At 43.4% G+C, this 7406-nt stretch overlaps 1 protein-coding gene across 2 annotated transcripts in view; it reads right to left on the reverse strand.

Moving 5' to 3' along the window:
* Positions 1-7010, reverse strand: part of ASAH2 (N-acylsphingosine amidohydrolase 2) — a 42130-nt gene extending 35120 nt beyond the window's left edge. The window contains exon 1 of one of the 2 annotated variants that reach the window (XM_035137921.2): positions 6879-7010. The gene's annotated coding sequence lies outside the window, so the exon portion shown is untranslated. Of the gene's footprint in view, positions 1-6874 lie in introns of both variants that reach the window. The other variant, XM_035137920.2, reaches the window with a different exon arrangement.
* Between the last annotated feature and the right edge of the window lie 396 nt (positions 7011-7406).

Consider the following 7406-nt stretch of genomic DNA (forward strand, 5'->3'; position numbering starts at 1 on the left):
CAACACAAAACACTCTTGCTGTATGTATGTTTCATTTTATTTCTTTTTAATCTTATATTTTGGAAATGTACATCCAGTTTTTTCCCCTTTAATTTTTTTTGGGGCCCCCAAGAGAGTGGGGCCCTAATCTATAGCTTATACGGTATGTAAATCCGGCACTGCCCAAGGTTGTTCTGCCTAAATTCAGCAGCATTGAGGGAGCCCTGTGGGAGAGGAAGAAGGAGATCTGAAATGGATGGAGTGGGGGAGGCCAGAAAGCCACCTGAAAACCATCAGTTAAGGCCTCTGGCTAGAGGTCCCTTCTGCGAGAGCATGCTGGGAAGGAGTGAAAGAAAGTGTGAGAGGAATGAGGATACCTTGATTCACTCTGTATTTTGAAGCAATTGAATACACCCTGCTCCTGAACCAGTGCTCGGATTGGAAGTAGGTATGTGTCCATGTATCTTTGGTCACATCCATGCCATATATTAAAAGTGCAAGGCTTTCCCCCAAAGATTCCTGGGAACTGCAGTGTGTATCTGCCACAGAGCTACCATTCCTAGTTACCCTTAACAAACTACAGTTCTTGGGATTCTTTGGAGGAAGTCATTAACTTTAAATGTGTTTGAAACACATGGTGTGGGCCGTGACCTATGAGTCTGCACACAGCCCAACTACTTGCAGTTTATGAGGTGGTTCAAGGGCTGCCTTTCTCTTCTTTTATAGCAGGGATGGGGGACCCCAGGTTCAGGGGCCAAATGCAGTCACCCAGGCCTCTCATTTTGGCCCCAGGAGTAAAGCATCCTGCTAACCTAGGCAGAAGATGGATAGAATTGTGTATACATAGAGACCTCTGGCTTTTGCCTGACTGGAACGTAGGTAAGAGTCACAAGAATGCTCCATTCACTTTTGCCTCTGCCCAGGCTCACCTTTACCTGCAAAGAAGGAATGTTATTCTGAAGCCAAATAAGGGCCCTCATTCATTTTGCAGTTAAGAGCAGTGCTTTTTCTCCTTAAAAAAATGTTTAGGGGTACTCTCATTTTCCTACTCATATTGAAATACTGCCCCTCAATGAGGCCAAACTTAGATTCGCAAAAGGTTTAGGGGTATGCGTACCCCTGTGTGTCCCCCAGAAAAAAAGCACTGGTTAACAGAAGCCAGGAAGCATCTCATGGGTTTAGAAATGACTTTGAACATGCTCCAGGAAGCAGTCGTACATCATTATGTGAAGTCCCTTTCTGGGAAACTCTGTTGGGGCAGGGAAGATAGCGGCTCCTGTGTATGGATGGGGGCAGCCATATTTTTTCCATCTAATTTTTGTGTTAGCAATATACAAATGATATTGGGGGGGGGGGGGAGAAAGATGGCCACCCTCATTGGTATATGGAGGTACATAGTACATATTTTTTTCTCAGGAAGGAACTGTATGTCGTGACATGTAGCTTCTGGGGAAATCATCTGGAGAGATTTTCAGATGTATATTCAACACATATGGCACTATCTAGCTGCTCCGAGTAGCTTAAAACAGATCCCTTGGATCAATGGTTCCCAACTATTGGTCCATGGATTCCAGCGGGTCTGCATAACCCAGCCATGAGGTCCACGGTATCAGGGCTTTTTTTCAGCCAGAACTCGCTGGAACTCAATTCTGGCACCTCTCAGCTGGGTGCCACTGCCATGAAGCATTCATCGCAAGTTCTGGCACCTCTTTTTCTAGAAAAATAGCACTGCTTGGCACCATTCGCATAACAAAAACAACCATATCAAAATTTTCAAAAGTAGGGAGTCCATGGCCTGGCTTTTTTTAAAAAAAAAACACCAGAGGGTCTGCACTCCTTAACTAATTGGGAACCACTGCTTTAGGTCATCTCATAATACTTTAAAATGATTTTTTTTAAAAAAATTAAGCAATAGTAATTTTTAAGGGTTTTTCAGCTTGGGTCTCATCTTGTAAACTTTATCTGCACTGTTAAAGACAGATCATCTAAGTCAAGCATCTTGAGAAGGTGATTCAGAACCTTGCAAAGACATAAAAGTTATCCAACTGAACTCCAACTGAACTCCAATCTTTGACTTCATTTCACTATGATTTATAAATGTTTCAGCCCTGTGCAAAACTGCACTAGAGTGCAATGGGGGAGGTAAAACTTGCATAGTCTGCTTTTTGTCTGTAATTTGATGACACACAGAGATGAAATGCAGAACTTTCAACCCTGTAATTAATGTTTGATAAATTACAGGTCTTATTTCATAAATTTATTGTTATGTTTACATTTGAGAAAATAATAAAAATCATTTGCGGAAAAAATTGGTATAATTTGTATTTCATAAATTTATTGTTATGTTTACATTTGAGAAAATAATAAAAATCATTTGGAAAAAAAAGATAAATTACAGGTCTTTTAGTCGCTTGATCAATTTCATTTTAATACGTCTTCCATATTATCAAAAGCTCAACATCAATGCCTTTCTGAAATGTTGAAGGAAGAGTATTTTCTTTTTCATTCTGTATTCCGTATACAGTGGCACACACACAATGTATCGTTAAATTGTGGAATTCACTGCTAGAATATATGTAGTGATGGTCACTAATTTACACAGCTTCAAAAAGGGATGAAAGAAATTCATAGAGGATAAGGCTATCATGGGCAGGGTATAAATTTTATTATTGTTGTTGTTATTAGACTTGTTGGTCACTTTGTCATGATTAAAAAGCATCTCGTATTGTTCGACATTTGACAACCCTAATGGGCAGAAGCACTAGGCCCAACTTGTGTATTTGGTAACCTAGTCTCACTCACTGGAGTGGTGAGTGGGCTTGCACATTCCTGTGACCCTTGTGAGTGAAGCCGTCAGGAGTCTGGTATTCCCAGTAGGGTCACCCAAGGCAGTATGGTCAAAGGGGAGCAGTTAGACAAAGAATGATCCAAGAAGTCCTCAATGGCAGAACAGGCGGATGATAACAAGCAGTATGTTACAACGGCTGTGAAGGCAGATGAAGGCTGCAGCAGATAAAAATCTACCGGTCGTTGTGATACTCATGCCATTGGAGTAGACCAGGCATAGGCAAATTCGGCCCTCCAGATGTTTTGGGACTACAACTCCCATCATCCCTGACCACTGGTCCTGTTAGCTAGGGATGATGGGAGTTGTAGTCCCAAAACATCTGGAGGGCCGAGTTTGCCTATGCCTGGAGTAGAGCCTTACTGGAATGTGACTAATATTGTACAACAATTTGGGCATAATTTCTGAGCTAGAAATTTTTGTTGGATGGAGCAGGTGGAAAAAGAAAGGAGATTACAGCAGGAAAAAAGGTGATATCCACTACTGTTTTTTAAAAGTTCCTTTTTAACTTATCCATGTTAAAATTATAAATTATACTAAAAATAAATTATGGTACATACTATAGAACTAAAAAAATGTAGTATAAACACTGACAACTGGGAAACACTGGCCTGTGAGAACAGCTTTTATCAAAGGTGCCATGGACTTTAAGATGATCGAACTCAGGACGAAAGGGAGAAACATGCTAAGAGGAAGGCACACTTGGCAAATCCACACCGTGATCAGCTCCCACCTGGAAACCAATGTCCCCACTGTGGAAGGACGTGTGGATCCAGAATTGGCCTCCACAGTCACTTACGGACTGTTAAAACCGTGTTCATGGAAGACAATCTTACTTGGCTACGAGTGATCGCCAAAGAAGAAGAAGAAGAAGATTTGGCAACCTAGTAATTTAATATTATTTGGAACAATTAAACTTGTGATATACAGTGTTACCTCAGTTTACGAACAGTCCTGTTTACGAATGATTCGGTTTACGAACTCTGCAAAACCGGAAGTAGTGTTCCGGTTTAGAACAGAAGCCAAACGGTGAAAGGGCACTGGCGGCCGGAGGCCTCATTAGGGAAACCACGCCTTGGTTTAAGAATGGATGTGTTCTAAGAATGGACTTCAGGAATGGATTAAGTTCGTAAACCGAGGTTACCACTGTATTCACATAGAAAGCTTTTAAAAACATGTCTTGGACATCTTTATTCTATCCTTTTATTCTATTCTTTTAAAAGATAAGAAAACTGTGTTTTTAACTGGATTGAAAACTTGTGAGCTGTGCAGAACGGAATGTATCAACTTTGATAAGATATGGATAGCAACCAGAACGGAACTGTTATATTTTTCAGTGTGTTTGTTTGTGCGTGGTTTTTGCTTACAGGACACCTAAAAATGAAAGAAGCAGGTTTGGTCTGGCAGATGACCTATGTGAGCAATCTGAACTTTTGCTACTTTATGTTACAAACTTTGGCCCTAATCAAATAGAGGATGTCCCCTTTCATGTGAAGAGGACGATATTGAGACAACTCAATCGAGGAAGGTTGTTTCCACAACTGGATTTCTGGTTCCTATTGGATAAGGCAGGGCTTCACCATCCCTGGTGTGCACAAAGGCATTTCTGTCTCAGAGCCAGCTTGGAGAAGCCAATTGCGGAAGAAAGATTGTGGAAGAAAGGAAAATTCTGGAAGAATTGCAATTTTGGCAGAGAAGTCGAGGCAGAGAAGCCAATTTGGGACGGGGAAGGCGTAAGACTATGGAACTGAGAAGACCGAGGAGATCAATGGGGGGGGGGAATATTGCAATTCACAAAGTATTACAATTCAGAGAAGTCTTAATATAGAGAAATGTGTCACCACCATTCACTTTCCCCTCTACTTCTGCAATTTGCAGGATCCGGGGGGGGGGGAGGGTGCATATCCCCCACCCTTGGGGTGTCTGAATTAAGGGTTTGTCTGCCGAGGTCAGATAATTCCTTCACTTCAGTTTTGATTCCTCATTTCCAGGGTTATTCCTCTCTAGGGAGAAAACACCCTTGCTGTAACATTTAGCAAATAAAGCTGCGAACAATCATTTTCGGTCAGATTGTTTATCCCAATATCCTTGCATTTCCCATTAGCAAAGAAAAGATCCTGCGCTTTGTGTCCCAGGCCTCATTAACCTGGGCATGCACAGCAAAGCTGTTGTTTAAAGTTCACAATCTAGTTCCACCCCAACAGGAGTTCATGACAACTTGCTACCTCACAGCCTTCCAGCGACTTAAAACACTATTAAAAGCATAATTAACTATACCCTAAAGCAGAATAAAACAACCCCCCATAACAGCTGCAGAAAGCTTTGACAGTGCACTAACAACAAAAGATCAATTTCAGTCTATCGAAAGCCTGAGGAGGGAGGGGGAGAAGATAAATATTTACCTGATGCTAAAAAGGATAGTTTTGGACAGGGAGCCACAACTGAAAAGCCCCTCTCCCTTGTCACCACCCTCGGAGGGGACTGTACATGACAACAACATTCATTTTGACAACAACAACAACAACAACAACAACAACAACAACAACTTATTATTTATACCCCGCCCATCTGGCCGGGTTCCCCCAGCCACTCTGGGCGGCGTCCAACAAAACATTAAAATACAGAAATCCATCAAACATTAAAAGCTTCCGTAAACAGGGCTGCCTTGAGATGCCTTCTAAAGGTCTGGTCATTGTTGTTCTCTTTGACCTCTAGTGGGAGGGCATTCCACAGGGTGGGTGCCACTACCGAGAAGGCCCTCTGCCTGGTTCCCTGTAACTTGGCTTCTCGTAGCGAGGGAACCGCCAGAAGGCCCTCGGCGCTGGACCTCAGTGTCCGGGCAGAACGATGGGGGTGGAGACGCTCCTTCAGGTATACTGGACCGAGGCCATTTAGAGCTTTAAAGGTCAGCATGAACACTTTGAATTGTGCTCGGAAACGTACTGGGAGCCTATGTAGGTCTTTCAGGACCAGTGTTATGTGGTCTCGGCGGCCGCTCCCAATCACCAGTCCAGCTGCCGCATTCTGGGTTAGTTGTAGTTTCCGGGTCACCTTCAAAGGTAGCCTCACGTAGAGCGCATTGCAGTAGTCCAAGCGAGAGATAACTAGAGCATGCACCACTCTGGCGAGACAGTCTGCAGGCAGGTAGGGACTCAGCCTGCGTACCAGATGGAGCTGATAAACAGCTGCCCTAGACACAGAATTGACCTGTACCTTCATGGACAGCTGTGAGTCCAAAATGACTCCCAGGCTGCACACCTGGTCCTTCAGGGGCACAGTTACCCCATTCAGGACCAGGGAGTCCTCCACACCCGCCCGCCTCCTGTCCCCCACAAACAGTACTTCTGTCTTGTCAGGATTCAATCTCAATCTGTTAGCCGCCATCTCAATAACAGGGACACACTTGAGCAGGTCAGTCCTAGGGACTTTGAGTCCCTCAGATTGCAATACGATTTACTTCCAAAGAAATGCACAGGATTATAAACATGATTACTATCTATTTGCATGGGAGACATTTAATCAATCACTAAATATGGAAACGGGGCACCTGCAATATCAGATAGGAGCTCTGCTGGATCTCTTACAAGGCCTGTGTAGTACAGATTCCTGTTCTCCACAGGGCTCAGCTTACAGTGGAAGGTAACTCTGCTGGAGAGGAGGGAAGGGTCTTCTTCACTCAAAGCTCACAACATCAAAACAACAAAACGAAACAGGGCTAACATGGTGCTCATGGAGAAACAAAGGAATTCCAAAAGTCACAGGAGATATCTATGACACAACATATACCGTGATCTAATCTATACATCTTCCAAACATCGCTGTGAAGCATCAAGACAAAACCCACTCTCTCAAGAAAGTCGCCTCACATTCCTTCCCTTCTCTTCCTACTCAAGCACAGCAAGCGGCAAGCTAGTGATCTGAATTTCTAATATTCGTTTAGCCATCCTCTTGCTCCTCTTTTTCCTCCCCCATAAAGTATTATGGTTGATATTTCTAAGGAATGACCTAGTTTAATTTTAAAAGGAGTAGACTGGAATGCAGCATACTCACTTACTGCATATGGAAATGGGGCACCTGCAATATCAGATAGGAGCTCTGCTGGATCTCTTACAAGGCCTGTGTAGTACAGATTCCTGCTCCCCACAGGGCTCAGCTTACAGTGGAAGGTAACTCTGTAAACTGCCTCTTGCTTTTGTGTCTTAAATATACCTATGTAAGTAGCTATTAGGAGGACTCTGACCCTCCCAGCAAGTGACTCATTAGCTTCCCAACTCAGTAGGCGTCTCTAAAATGGGAGACCTCTGCCTGGGCTTTACCACTAGGAAACAGGGCAAGGCTCATATGAAAGAATATTTCTCTATCCCACAACCACCACTAGTATAACTAGCCCTCAAAACGCTCTCCCCAGAAAAGAAAAAAAACTAGACTTGAAGGACAAGAGTTATATTCTGTCAGGGACTGATCAGATGGGGAGGAGTGGTGAAGGCTGCCAATCCAAGAGGGTTCCGAGGTGGGGGCAGATGAAGATGGCATGGACCCATGTTTGGTGTGTGTGTGTGTGTGTGTGTGTGTGTGTGTGTGT

Source organism: Zootoca vivipara, chromosome 5 (assembly GCF_963506605.1).
Source record: "Zootoca vivipara chromosome 5, rZooViv1.1, whole genome shotgun sequence".
NCBI classification, from domain to species: Eukaryota; Metazoa; Chordata; class Lepidosauria; order Squamata; family Lacertidae; genus Zootoca; species Zootoca vivipara.